This window comes from Triticum aestivum, chromosome 2B (genome assembly GCF_018294505.1).
Source record: "Triticum aestivum cultivar Chinese Spring chromosome 2B, IWGSC CS RefSeq v2.1, whole genome shotgun sequence".
NCBI lineage: Eukaryota > Viridiplantae > Streptophyta > Magnoliopsida > Poales > Poaceae > Triticum > Triticum aestivum.
The window spans coordinates 766,151,172-766,166,898 of record NC_057798.1 but is presented as its reverse complement, the minus strand read 5'-3'; positions in this window follow the sequence as shown (position 1 = coordinate 766,166,898).

The following is a 15,727-nucleotide window of genomic DNA, read 5'->3' as shown; positions in this document are numbered from 1 at the left end:
GTCCAACGACCCTCGATCGCCACTCACTCAAGTCCCAGTCGCGGTCGCCGGTCCGCGCCCATACCATACCACCGACCGACCCTTCTCTTCAGTCAGCCGCCCGCCCGTTTCCACATGCATGTTTTCCTGTTGCAGCCGCACCCCTGCTACAGTAGCGTCCAACGCTGCCTACGCTGCCATAATTATTCTCGAGTCTAAACTACCTAGTGTCCTCCCGAACGCCTAGCTATGCACAAGACAAACGATTAGGTACATACGCTGAATATACTTAACCAAAGCTCAACTAATTAATGGACCGGATGAGTTGCTTTCATCTTTTTCTCTCTAGGATACGTATAAGCATGCGTGTCATCAATTAAGAGAGGAGGATGAGTTGCTTTCATCAAAAGATAAGCAGCTACTTGCACAAGTTTATATGGATCCCGCCCATCTTTTTCACGTTGGCGCCCGCTGAAATGAACGCAGCCCCTGCTCTCAACTGGTCTGAATTTCCACCAGAGCAGAAGAGGCAGAGTCATCCTCTGCTCTGAGAAGATTCCCAGCCCCTTCCACCTCAGCCTCCTCGTTTGACTAGACCCCTTCCACCCAACACTCGCCTCAAACTCCCATCACTATATATATGAGCAGCTCCACACCCAACACAGATAAACACAAAAAGCAGACCATCTCCCTTTCTTCTCCAAGAAAGATCTCTCCTTGCTCAGGCCTCAGCTCACTGCAAGTTCCCTACATCGATCCTCTCCCCGTCGTCGGTCGCGAAACAACTAATGGCTTCTTCTTCTTCCAGCGCCCGAGGCAGCCGCGTGGCCACATGCCTCGTGCTGGTTCTCCTGCTCGTCAGCATGCGAGAAGCCTCAGCCGCGCGGCCGCTCCGGCCGGCCGGCGACGTGTCCAGCGAGGTGAAGGACCAGGCGGTCCTCGACAAGTACGCGCCGCTTCTGCTCGCCATGCTGCCGAGGGCCCCGACTCCGCCTTCCGCCCCGAGCGGTGGCACGAACGAGGCCAGGAACTGATGAAGCACCCGCAAGGTTTTCCACTAGAATGGATGATCGATCTCTACAAGAGAAATCGTTATGCTGAGTGGTTGATGGTTTGCTCTGTTTAGTAGTACAAGATAGTTATACAGGACAGTTACAGTAGGAAAAGGACATATTGTGTAGGATACTAGGATATACCCCAAAATTATACCTTCATTCTTTCGTTTGTCCCTTGAAGTACTTGTTGATTGAAAGAGTTCTGTAGTGATCCATTCTTTGAAGAATTGATTGTTCATACTCACCGATTCAAGATGATACTCATAGTAAGAATATCCCAGCTCCTGGCCTCCGCAGCAGCTTTCAAAGATAAGTTTACAATCTACACAGAATATCAAGGGGGGAAAAACAGTAAAGCCGCCATTCTGACCTGAAGAATTTACCCAAAAGAAAATTCTAGTACTCCCTCTGATCCATAGTAATTGTCACTGATCAGTGACAATTAATATAGATCAGAGGAGTACTAGAACACTGACTTGGAGCGAACGTAGCACTTCTGGATCCCAACTCCACTCCACCTGGAATCTTATTATCGCCAAAATTCCAACATTAGGCAGGTGCCAATTCACTTTTCTTTTAGGCCAGAGTCCTTATGCTCAGCCAGCAGCTGAAGCAGCCAAATCTTTACTAAGCAAGTAAGCATGCCACCATGATTCAAATATCTCCGTTGATAGGCGATTCAAAATATACCTGGTTCGATCATGGTATCCAGCCATACAGGAGGAATGCAAAGCAATGTCCCATCTTGGACACCCGACATTTATATTCAGCATTTCAGCTGATGTTTCTACTCCTCTGAGAAAAAACAACAGCTGCCTCCTGTCTTTCACGCATGACAGGCTCCTCTGAGAAAAAACAACAGCTGCCTCCTGTCTTTCACGCATGACAGGCTCCTTGACATGAATACCACATTCTCCATAGGCCCCTCTTAAATCGTCGTTCTCCACTCCAGAGAGCAGATTTCAATAAGGCTGCAATACTAGAGTTGATCTGCATTTGTCTTTGTGTTAAAAAACCAGATCAAGATTTGGAGCATATCCCTCCAGTCTCATCTCATCAACAAGCATGTCGAGGAGTCGATACATATCCTCCACGCCGCTGTGGTTCTCCCCTGTATAGAACTCAAGAACTCTACCGCTAACCTCAATCCAGCTGCAACCTGGAATTTTGCTGACACCACTCTCTCTCTCTCTCTCTCTCTCATTAGCCCTCTCATCCGTGCAGATTCACCAAATCTATCTGAGCTTGCATATATCTTGGATGAAAGCACGTAGTTTCACGATTTTGAGGGGCAGCTGACCTTGTTGATGACCCTAACACCGACCTCAATTTTTGAATTTCTGACAAGCGGCAAGCAAAGCCCACAACATCACCGCATCTGCCTTACCAGGGACCTTCTCGACGAAATCACATGCTTCTTCCAAGTGTCCGGCACGTGCCAATAAATCAACCATGCTGGAGTAGTGCTCGACCTTGGGAACGATTTGGAACTCAGATGTCTGGGAATTGAACTAACGATGGACATCTGTAGGCAACCCTGTATGCACACAAACAGAAAGTACTCCTATGAAAGTGATGTCATCCAGCCAGAGCCCTTCCTCATTTCTCATAATTTCAAACTGCCAAATAGCTTCATGGCCTCACCCATTAAGAGCATCTCCAGCCGTTCGGCCCCCGAGGGCGCCGAAAAAGAGCGGCCTGGGGCGAACCGGCGCTAGATTGGCCCTGGGGTTCGTTTCTCCCCAGCTACGCCCTCAGGTGCCACCCCCCAAGGCACCCCATATTCAAACTCGATCGTTCCCGCTCAAAAAAACTACAATCCGGCGATCATCGCAATAGTTCGGCGATTCGGTGTCACAGTTCGGCGATCAAATGAAACGATACGCAGTAGTTTGGTGTATAAAAAAGGAAGGACGCGGAAGGAATGCATCAAACGTCGAGCTCAACCTCCGGCGTCGTCGTCGGCGTACGCGGGCTGGGAGGAGTCGGCGCGGCTTTTGTGCTGCTGGGCACGGCGGAGGTATCGTCAGTGGGGTTGGGCGTCGCGGAGGCATCGTCAGTCGGGCTGGGTGGCGGCGCCGACGTCGTCGCCGATATCTGGTTCAGGATGAGGCCTCGTTCGGCCAAGAACCACGCCTTGAGCTTCTCGTCGCCACTCTGGAGCATGTCAGCGCCGCCCATCAAGAAGGCGAGGTCGTTGTTCCTCTTCTTGGCGTCTTGAGCTTTGAGATTCGCGGTGACGTTGGTCTGGAACAAGTCAAGTTTGACGGCGCAGTTCGTCATCAAAACAGCCCACCTCGCCTCAGTTTTCTCTTCTCGCTGGGCGGCCCTGGTCTTGGCGTCGGCGAGGCAGTGCTCGATGGACTCTTGCACGCGGGCGGCAGCCGACTCGGCGTGTTTCGCCTTCTTGGCCCCTTTGTTGCCGTCCGGGTGGCCGTCGGACGCGCCCGGGGTCGGCTTGTCCGGCTTGTACGTTTCTTTGGCCTTGGCGAGGGTGCGCCGGACGCCCGCCCACTTCTCGCACTTGTCGATCTGCTTGAAGACGTGGAGGTACTTGAACTCTACGTCGCTGTTGTCATTGCGGAACATGGCGAACATGCGTAGCAGCTGCGCCGAGGAAAAGAACATCAGTCGGCGCTAGCGCGCGCCCGGGCTCCTGGCACACGGCGAAAAGCAATAGCAAGGACAGCGTGCTATACCTGATCCTTGATGCTGGTGCCGCTATTCGGGCGAGCCGCGACCTCCTCGACGATCCCACGCCATTTGTTGCACGCCGTTTGAATGAGCCCCCAATGGTTCGCCATCGCCTTTGTCACATCCCTAGTTCTGGTATGACCTAGACTAGCTAGTCATTTGTGCATCATGTTTAAATTCTATTTAAATTTGAAATGAGGATTTGTCAAACCCTCAGAATCATTTCTGAAAATGACCCAAATAAAAAAATTGCTCCAAAAGGGTCCAAGAAAATGCTCATGTTGCTCCATGAAAATATTGGACAGAGATAAAAAATCAAAACAATATTTTTAGGAGCTCACAAGTATTTATTTTGGCCATTTGGAATTAATGCATAATTATTTGCATTGGATATATAAATGTTATATATATATTATATGTCCAAAAATTATGCCATTTGTTGAGGAGCTCTGGAATAATGCCACTAGTTCCTACAAAAATTGGCATAAGTAAATAAAATGATTTAGTGTTTAAAACTAAATCAAAACAAATTACAGAAAACAAAAATAGAAAAAAAGGGAAGAAACCCACCTGCACTTACCTCCATGTGCAGCCGGGCACTGTGCAGCCCAGTGACCTAACAGGCCGGCCCAGCCAACTGGCACTGCCATTCGTCGTCTCCACCGTGCCAGGAGGACGCCGAGCACGCGCTCACCGCACGCGGCCACGCGCCCGGCCACCTCCTGCCTCCCTGCTTGCTCCGCGACTCCCTGCAGCGTCGCCACGTAGCCCCCGACCTCTCTCGCACTCTCCCTCGCCCTCATCCCCTCCTCCGTCTCTCTCTCACGCGCATGGCCGAACGCCACCGTCGCTGCCGCACGCCGTTGTCGTGGCCACCGGCCACCCCTCGCCCTGCCGCTGCGCCCAGAAGCTCCGCCACATCGCCGGCTACCTCTTCGTCAAGCCACGCGCCTCGGGAGGCCCTGGAGAGTCGCCATCGCCGCCGTCTTCATCTCCGGTCGCCGGAGATCGTCTTCGCCGCCCCGCCGTCTTCAGCGTCCCCGAGCTCGCCGACAAGCCCGTCGAGTCCGCCGTGAGCATCTCCACGTTTCCCCTCTCTTCTCCCTCTCGTTTTCGTGTCGTAGCCGTCGTTTCCACCATGACCGAAGCCATCGCCGCCGCAGCTCCTCGTCGTCGTGGCCACAACCGCTGCAGCTCGCAGACGAGCTCGCCGTTGCACTCAGTGCACTCCGGTGAGTCGCGCGGACCCGCTCGCAGCCTCCCCCGTGACCCACAGCACCCTGCGCGCACCTGGCCGAACTCCGGCCGCCGCCTCGAGCTCCGCTCCGGTGAGCTCCGCCACCTCCGCCGCCTCTCGCTGGCTCCCCTGGATGCGCGGGAGCGCGGGCGACCTCCTGGTGCCCCCAGCCGCCGCTCTCGTGGCCTCCAGCGGGGACTCCGCCGAGCCCCATGGTCGCCGGCAGCTAAACGCCAGCGGGATTGACTGGGTCAACCCCGCTAACTAACCCCCCCCCCCTGTGACATGGACATGTGGGGCCCGGCCCTGCTAATTTTTCGTTTAAGATTAGCTTGACAATTAATTAACCCCGTTAATTAACCATGACACTGGCGTATGGGTCCCACTTGTCAGGGTTGACCTGGACCTGGCCGTTGACTCGCTGATGTCACACTGACGTCAGGCCGACGCAGTTATCCATTTTCTGGATTTAAATTAAATCAGGAAATTCCAGAAAATGATTTAAACTTCAAAAAATCGTAGAAATTCAACCGTAGCTCAGATTGAAATAATTTATATATGAAAAATTATCAGAAAAATGCAACCTTTCCATCTGTACTAGTTTCATGCATGACAAACCAACTTATACCTACTGTATAAGTGAAATCATATAAATGGCATATATAAGAGCTTAATTTGGAGTTGCATTTGAACTCTTGGTTCAAATGAACTTCAACCAAATGATTTCTAGATGCATTAGCCCAAACAACATCACATATTCATGCCATGATCATGCATCATATTGTTGCATATGCTTGAGTATTGATTGTCGACACCGTTCAACTAAACCCCATGTTCATTCTAATACAATCCTACTCTCTCGCTCATGCTCTCAGTTATTGCATTAGGACAACAACAATTCATCTGCTACTTTGTGCTGCGGTAGTTGAACCCATTCCTCTGCATGACCTGTCATTGCCACAGTAAATAGTTGAAACCCACTAGCATGTGTAGGAGTTGATTGAGCCATGTTGTGTTCCTACCATGCTATGCCTGCTATTGCTTAGAGTTGTGTCAGGTCTGATTCATTGGGAATGAATTGGAGTGTTACGATATGTTCTGATGCTGAGAGTGAAGTGTGTGAACACGATTTGGTAAAGGTAGCGGTGAGAGGCCATGTAGGAGTACATGGTGGGTTGTCTCACTGGAACCGTCCTTAAGCACTGAGTTCTATGTATGTTGTCCAATGACTCGATACTACCACACATTGGGTTCCGGTAACTCGGCCCCTCTCGACTTATTAACCAACTTGATCTCTGTCCAGGAGTCGCAACTAGTTTCTGGTGTTTGTAGGTAGTGCTATTTTTCTACCAAGTGGCACCCGGCAGGGTGGGCTTGGGACAGACTAGGCACACGTGGCCTGGTGTACCGAGTGGCACCCGGATGGTGGGCTCGGGAACCCTGCACACATCGTTTGGGGCCGTGAGCGACACCCCGGCCGGATCTCCTTGCGGATGGAACCCGAATAGGCGATAAACCTGGGCTAGAGTCTTGTGTGGTTAGTCAGGTCGTGGCCGACACCCTCGCCAGGCTTCCGCTTGAAGGTTGCCGAGATACATGACGTGTACATGGCGGTAAGTGGCGAGAGCGTGTGTGAAGAAGTACACCCCTGCAGGGTTAACATGATCTATTCGAATAGCCGGGTCCGCGGATATGGACTTCTTGGATGCTTACATGGTACATAGACAACTTGAAGTGGATACTATAAAATGCTCAAGACAAGTGTGAGTGCTATGGATGGCCTTCTCGTAGGGAGACGGGGATGAATCCATAGTAGCGTATTGTGTGGTGATTAGTGGACTCGTGTGCGCCATATCACCTCAAAGAAGCTCTGGTAGTCGTAGAACAGGATAGCCACAGAGTCAAAGCTGGCTTGCTGCAACTAAACCCCACATTACCCTCTTGATACAAATGCATGTATGATAGGATCTGATATAAGTCTTGCTGAGTACCTTTGTACTCATGTTGCTTTATTTATGTTTTTGCAGCGGAGACTTCGGTCTTACTAGTGTTCTCGTGGACTTCGACGAGTAGCTTGTACCTCAGCTACGATCTTAATCGAATGTTGTAGATAGTCAAGCTCTTCAGCCTTTTTCATTTGTAGATATCTGTACCCAGACATGTAATGCTTCCGCTTGTTGCTTGTATGCTCTGTATGATGGGTCTTGTGACCCCTGTTTGCAATTAATGCTATGACGGCTCTTCTGAGCCTTTATCTATATGAGTTGTTGAGTTATGCTGTGATGCCATGTTGTACAGCACATACTTGCATGTTATGCGTACGTGTAATGTGTATTGCTATGTGTGGGATCTGACTATCTAGTTGTTTATCCTTAGTAGCCTCTCTTACCGGGAAATGTCTCCTAGTGCTTCCACTGAGCCATGGTAGCGTGCTACTGCTCCGGAACACTCAGGCTGGCCGGCATGTGTCCTTCTTCGTTCCTGTGTCTGTCCCTTCGGGAAAATGTCACGCGATGAATACCGGAGTCTTGTTAGCCCGCTACAGCCCGGTTCACCGGAGTCCTGTTAGCCCAGTGCTACAGCCTGGATTCACTCGCTGATGACCGACACGTTCGATGCTGGGTCATGGATGCCTGTCCCTGTAAGTTTGTGCCACTTTGGGTTTATGACTAGCCATGTCAGCCCGGGTTTCCTTATCATATGGATGCTAGCGACACTATCATATACGTGTGCCAAAAGGCGCAAACGGTCCCGGGCAAAGGTAAGGCGACACCCGTGGGGATACCGAGCGTGAGGCCGCAAAGTGATATGAAGTGTTACATGCTAGATCGGTGTGGCATTGAGTTGGGGTCCTGACAGCTTTGGTATCAGAGCCTGACTGCCTGTAGGATTACCAAGCCAAACTGGTCGAAGTTGAGTCTAGAAATTCTTTAGTTATGTAAGGGAATTGATTGTGGGAAGGAACGTAAGGCTCTTTTTACTCCTTATACCTCATGGCCTTCTGATCTGAGTCATCCTATCTTTCCCGCGGGGTTAAGGAACTAGGCTTCTCTTCCGTCTATCAGGATCACGTGTTACTACTCCGTAGTCCCATAGGATTGGTTGATCAGAGTCATACTCCAGTTTTCGGGTACCTCCAGTGTAGCCTGTTTAGTACTATCTCAGAACCTAGAGTGATGATGTTGAGTATGTTATTACCCCATTTTAGCAGGATGTCTCATTCTGAGCATTTTACTGCCGTTATGCTGCCGGAGTTGCCCTAGGAGTTCGAGAGATACTAATTTCCTTGTCCTACATTCTGTAGCCTATAGTTGATGCTGATTCCGTCCTTTGTTTCATTTCTCAGGATGTCATCAGCTAAGCGAAGTTCTGTTGCTCGTAGCCAGAACCACGGAGATGGTAGGGATGAGGATCCTCCCAACCAGCCTTCGTTGACAGAGTTCATGTTAGAGATGGAGAGGAACAAGCGTGAGTCAAACCGCTTGTTGGCACGTATCGAGGAGAACACCGCACATCAGTTCAAAGGATCTGTGACCATTCATGACTTTATTCGCTTGCACCCACCTACCTTTCATCATTCCATCGAGCCACTCGATGCAGATGACTGGCTCCGTAGCATCACTCATAAGCTGCGTTCCGCGAACGTAGCTGAAGATGACAAGGTCACCTATGCCACATACCACCTGGAAGGTCCTGCTAGTATTTGGTGGCAGAACTATGAGGCTATGCTTCCAGCTGGCCAGATTCCTACTTGGAGGGATTTCATTGAGGCTTTTCGCGAGCATCACATTCCCCAGGCCCTCCTTGATCGCAAGAGAGAAGAGTTCTGTAGCTTCACCCAAAGTAAGATGGCTGTTGATGCTTACAGTAGAGAGTTTGAGAATCTTGCCCGCTATGCTTCAGAAGAGGTGTCCACGGACGCCAAGAAGCAGGCTAGGTTCCAGAAGGGTCTCAACCCCAAGTTGCGTTGTGATCTCCACTTGCATCATTGTGATACATTCCAAGCTCTTGTGAACAAGGCCATTAATGCAGAGACAGCTCAGCTCACTTACGAGGAGTCTCGTAAGCACACCCGTGATTTGGGATCTTCTTCCGGCTCCAGTTCTCAGAAGCGCCGGATTTGGGTTCCGAACTCCGCTCTTCCTCCCGGATATTCACCGAGGCCATCCTATGTGGTGCCTCCCCCAGCTCAGTCGCATGTTCCACCCAGGCCTACTGGTAGACCGCTTGTTAGTGCGGGTCCACGTCCAACTTCAGGGACTTGCTTCACATGCGGGAAGCCAGGACACTATGCACGTGACTGCTCTCAGGCCAGATATGCACCACCCCCGCCTGAGAAGTCTGTTGGTCGTGGTAAGCCATCACGCAAGATGATCATTGTCAAGTCAGCCCCCACTGAACATGGACATGTGCATCACGTCTCAGCTAAAGACGCTCATGATGATCCGGATGTCGTTCTTGGTACACTCCTTGTCAATTGTCATCCAGCATCGGTTCTGTTCGATATCGGAGCATCTCATTCTTTCATTTCTGAAGGCTATGCTCGTTTGCACGACATGTCATTTTGTGATATGCCAACACCACTTGAAATCCAAACCCCAGGGTCTAGATGGCAAACCACTAGAATCAGCTATGGTAATGAAATCCTTGTTGATAGACTTGTATTCCTCGCATCACTTGTAGCCCTCAAGTCCTCAGATATTAACATCATCTTGGGTATGGACCGGATGGCAGCTCATCATGCCAAGATTGATTGTTACACCAGATCTGTTCAGCTTACACACCCATCTGGCAAGATAGTCACTGTCTCCACCAGAGTTGCAAAGCGTCAGCTCTATTCACTTAATGCCAGCCCTCTTCCAGACCTTGAAGATATCCCGGTAGTTCGTGACTTTCCGGATGTCTTTCCAGAGGAACTGCCAGGTGTTCCACCTGACAGAGATGTAGAGTTCGTCATAGATCTTATCCTAGGAACCGCTCCAATTTCTAGGAGACCTTACAAGATGGCACCCTTAGAACTAGCCGAGCTTAAGAAACAACTTGATGAGTCCTTGCAAAAGGGTTTCATCCGTCCTAGTTCTTCTCCTTGGGCTTGTCCCGTCCTCTTTGTCAAGAAGAAGGATGGTACGTACCGGATGGTTGTAGATTATCGTCCCGTTAATTTGGTCACGATAAAGAACAAATATCCGCTCCCCAAGATCAACGATCTGTATGATCAGCTCGCTGGATCCTCAGTCTTCTCCAAGATGGATTTGAGGTTAGGCTACCACCAAATCAAGATCAGAAACGGGGACATCCCCAAGACAGCCTTTGTCACTCGTTATGGTCAGTACGAGTACACCGTCATGTCCTTTGGTCTAACCAACGCTCCAGCTACATTCTCCCGCTTGATGAACTCGATCTTCATGGAGTACTTAGATAAATTCGTCGTGGTTTACCTCGATGATATTCTTATTTACTCGAAGAACGAGGAAGAGCATGCCGAACATCTTAGACTTGTGCTAGAAAAACTCAGAGAGCACCGCCTTTATGCCAAGTTCTCCAAGTGTGAATTTTGGTTGCTAGAAGTGACCTACCTAGGTCATGTAATCTCTGGTAAGGGCATTGCTGTCAATCCCGAGAGAGTTAAGGCCGTTCTTGATTGGACTCCACCTGAAACCGTTAAACAAGTTAGGAGTTTCCTTGGTCTAGCCAGCTATTGTCGCCGCTTTGTTGAAAACTTCTCCAAAGTAGCCAAACCCCTCACGGAACTTCTCAAGAAAGATAAAAAGTTTGAGTGGTCCCCACAGTGTGAGTACAGTTTTCAGGAACTGAAAAGACGCCTGACTTCTGCTCCCATACTTGTGCCACCGGATTTCACTAAAGGACTTTGTTATCTATTGCGACGCCTCACGACAGGGACTAGGTTGCATTCTTATGCAGGATCGTCATGTGATTGCCTATGCATCTCGACAGTTGCATCCAGATGAGGAGAATTATCCTACACATGATCTAGAGCTTGCAGCCGTAGTCTATGCACTCAAGACCTGGCGACATTATCTTCTTGGTAAACGTTGCGAGATCTACACCGATCACCAGAGTCTCAAGTATATCTTCACCCAACCAGATTTGAACCTTAGGCAAAGACGTTGGTTGGAGTTGATCTCAGATTACGACTTAGGGATTACCTACACTCCAGGCAAAGCCAATGTCATGGCTGATGCGCTAAGTCGTAAATCCTATTGCAACAATCTCATGTTGCAGCAAGGCCAACCACTTCTCCATGAGGAATTCTGTAAGCTTAATCTTCACATTGCTCCTCATGGATTCCTTTCTACTTTGGTGGCGGATCGTATCATAGAAGTCCAGAAGCATGATACGGGAATCTCCCAAATCAAGAAAAATATCTCCAAGGGAGTAGCTGGTTGTTTCTCTATGGATGAACGAGGTGTTGTTTACTTTGGGAACCGCTTGGTGGTTCCCAAGAGTCAGCAGATGCAACAATTGATTCTTAAGGAGGCGCATGAATCTCCTCTCACAATTCATCCCGGTAGTACCAAGATGTATCAGGACCTACGCCAGAGGTTCTGGTGGACTAGGATGAAGAGAGAAATCGCCGACTTCGTTGCTAATTGTGACGTTTGTCATCGCGTTAAGGCAGAGCATCAAAGGCCCGCTGGCACCCTTCAGCCTTTAGCTATTCCTGAATGGAAATGGGATAAATTTGGTATGGACTTGATCACCGGCTTTCCCAGGACCAAGAAAGGGAATAACGCTATCTTCGTAGTCGTTGATCAACTTTCCAAAGTGGCTCACTTCCTTCCTGTTCGAGAGAGTATCACCGCTAGTCAGCTCGCTGACTTATATATTTCTTGAATAGTATCACTTCATGGTGTTCCACTAGAGATCAATTCAGACCGTGGTAGTCTTTTCACTTCTCATTTCTGGGAGAGTTTCCAAACTGCCATGGGAACCCATCTTTCCTTCAGTACCGCTTTCCACCCTCAATCGAGTGGTCAAGTGGAAAGGGTCAATCAAATTCTCGAAGACATGCTTAGAGCTTGCGTTATCTCATTCGGTATGGATTGGGAGAAATGTCTTCCTTTCGCCGAGTTTGCTTATAACAATAGCTATCAATCTAGTCTCAAGAAAGCTCCTTTTGAGATTCTCTATGGACGAAGATGTCGAACACCTTTGAACTGGTCAGAAACCGGTGAAAGACAATTCTTTGGACCAGACATGATCCAGGAGGCAGAAGAGCAAGTTCGCATCATTCGTGAGAATTTGAAAACAGCCCAGTCTCATCAAAAGAGCCAGTATGATCGTCATCATAAGGATATGACTTATGAAATTGGCGACAAAGCTTACCTTCGGGTTACTCCTTTGAAGGGTACCCATTGTTTCGGTATCAAGGGCAAGTTGGCTCCTCGTTACATTGGTCCTTTTCGCATTCTCGCTAAACGAGGAGAGGTTGCCTACCAGTTGGAACTACCCCCACATCTTTCTCGAGTTCATGATGTCTTCCATGTCTCTCAACTCAGGCGTTGCTTCTCGGATCCTATCCACGGAGTGGACCATGAAACGCTTGATCTCCAAGATAACCTCACATATCGAGAGTATCCAGTTCGCATTCTTGATCAGGCAGAGCGTGTCACTCGACGTCATAACATCAAGTTCCTCAAGGTTCAGTGGTCTCATCATTCCGAGGGAGAAGCTACCTGGGAGCGAGAAGATCGTCTTCGACTGGAGTACCCCGCTTTCTTTTCGTCGACCCCTGAATCTCGGGACGAGATTCTTTCAAGTGGGGGCGAGTTGTCACATCCCTAGTTCTGGTATGACCTAGACTAGCTAGTCATTTGTGCATCATGTTTAAATTCCATTTAAATTTGAAATGAGGATTTGTGAAACCCTCAAAATAATTTCTAGAAATGACCCAAATAAAAAAATTGCTCCAAAAGTGTCCAAGAAAATGCTCATGTTGCTCCATGAAAATATTGGACAGAGATAAAAAATCAAAACAATATTTTTAGGAGCTCACAAGTATTTATTTTGGCCATTTGGAATTAATGCATAATTATTTGCATTGGATATATAAATGTTATATATATATATTATATGTCGAAAAATTATGCCATTTGTTGAGGAGCTCTGGAATAATGCCACTAGTTCCTACAAAAATTGGCATAAGTAAATAAAATGATTTAGTGTTTAAAACTAAATCAAAACAAATTACAGAAAACAAAAATAGAAAAAAAGGGAAGAAACCCACCTGCACTTACCTTCCTGTGCAGCCGGGCACTGTGCAGCCCAGCGACCTAACAGGCCGGCCCAGCCAACTGGCACTGCCAGTCGTCGTCTCCAACGTGCCAGGAGGACGCCGAGCACGCGCTCACCGCACGCGGCCACGCGCCCGGCCACCTCCTGCCTCCTTGCTTGCTCCGCGACTCCCTGCAGCGTTGCCACGTAGCCCCCGACCTCTCTCGCACTCTCCCTCGCCCTCATCCCCTCCTCCGTCTCTCTCTCACGCGCACGGCCGAACGCCACCGTCGCCGCCGCACGCCGTTGTCGTGGCCACCGGCCACCCCTCGCCCTGCCGCTGCGCCCAGAAGCTCCGCCACATCGCCGGCTACCTCTCGGTCAAGCCACGCGCCTCGGGAGGCCCTGGAGAGTCGCCATCGCCGCCGTCTTCATCTCCGGTCGCCGGAGATCGTCTTCGCCGCCCCGCCGTCTTCAGCGCGTCCTCGAGCTCGCCGACAAGCCCGTCGAGTCCGCCGTGAGCATCTCCACGTTTCCCCTCTCTTCTCCCTCTCGTTTCCGTGTCGTAGCCATCATTTCCACCATGACCGAAGCCATCGCCGCCGCAGCTCCTCGTCGTCGTGGCCACAGCCGCTGCAGCTCGCAGACGAGCTCGCCGTTGCACTCAGTGCAGTCCGGCGAGTCGCGCGGACCCACTCGCAGCCTCCCCCGTGACACATAGCACCCTACGCGCACCTGGCCGAACTCCGGCCACCGCCCCGAGCTCCGCTCCGGTGAGCTCCGCCACCTCCGCCGCCTCTCGCTGGCTCCCCTGGATGCGCGGGAGCGCGGGCGACCTCCTGGTGCCCCCAGCCGCCGCTCTCGTGGCCTCCAGCGGGGACTCCGCCGAGCCTCGTGGTCGCCGGCGGCTAAACGCCGGCGGGATTGACCTGGTCAACCCCGCTAACTAACCCCCCCCCCCCCCGTGACACGGACATGTGGGGCCCGGCCCTGCTAATTTTTCGTTTAAGATTAGCTTGACAATTAATTAACCCCGTTAATTAACCATGACACTGACGTATGGGTCCCACTTGTCAGGGTTGACCTGGACCTGGCCGTTGACTCGCTGACGTCACGCTGACGTCAGGCTGACGCAGTTATCCATTTTCTGGATTTAAATTAAATCAGGAAATTCCAGAAAATGATTTAAACTTCAAAAAATCGTAGAAATTCAACCGTAGCTCAGATTGAAATAATTTATATATGAAAAATTATCAGAAAAATGCAACCTTTCCATCTGTACTAGTTTCGTGCATGACAAACCAACTTATACCTACTGTATAAGTGAAATCATATAAATGGCATATATAAGAGCTTAATTTGGAGTTGCATTTCAACTCTTGGTTCAAATGAACTTCAACCAAATGATTTCTAGATGCATTAGCCCAAACAACATCACATATTCATGCCATGATCATGCATCATATTGTTGCATATGCTTGAGTATTGATTGCCGACACCGTTCCTTCTTGATAGGTCTTGCTCCGGAGAGTGTTCCAGAGTACCTGTCTGAGGAGCAGTGCCCCCTCTGTTGATCTACCAGGCAAGCAAACCCCCCTTGTTCATTGTTATACAATCCTACTCTCTCGCTCCTGCTCTCAGTTATTGCATTAGGACAACAACGATTCATCTGCTACTTTGTGTTGCGGTAGTTGAACCCATTCCTCTGCATGACCTGTCATTGCCACAGTAAATAGTTGAAACCCACTAGCATGTGTAGGAGTTGATTGAGCCATGTTGTGTTCCTACCATGCTATGCCTGCTATTGCTTAGAGTTGTGTCAGGTCTGATTCATTGGGAATGAATTGGAGTGTTACGATATGTTCTGATGCTGAGAGTGAAGTGTGTGAACACGATTTGGTAAAGGTAGCGGTGAGAGGCCATGTAGGAGTACATGGTGGGTTGTCTCACTGGAACCGTCCTTAAGCACTGAGTTCTATGTATGTTGTCCAATGACTCGATACTACCACACATTGGGTTCCGGTAACTCGGCCCCTCTCGACTTATTAACCAACTTGATCTCTGTCCAGGAGTCGCAACTAGTTTCTGGTGTTTGTAGGTAGTGCTATTTTCTACCAAGTGGCACCCGGCAGGGTGGGCTTGGGACAGACTAGGCACACGTGGCCTGGTGTACCGAGTGGCACCCGGATGGTGGGCTCGGGAACCCTGCACACATCGTTTGGGGCCGTGAGCGACACCCCGGCCGGATCTCCTTGCGGATGGAACCCGAATAGGCGATAAACCTGGGCTAGAGTTTTGTGTGGTTAGTCAGGTCGTGGCCGACACCCTCGCCAGGCTTCCGCTTGAAGGTTGCCGAGATACATGATGTGTACATGGCGGTAAGTGGCGAGAGCGTGTGTGAAGAAGTACACCCCTGCAGGGTTAACATGATCTATTCGAATAGCCGGGTCTACGGATATGGACTTCTTGGATGCTTACATGGTACACAGACAACTTGAAGTGGATACTATAAAATGCTCAAGACAAG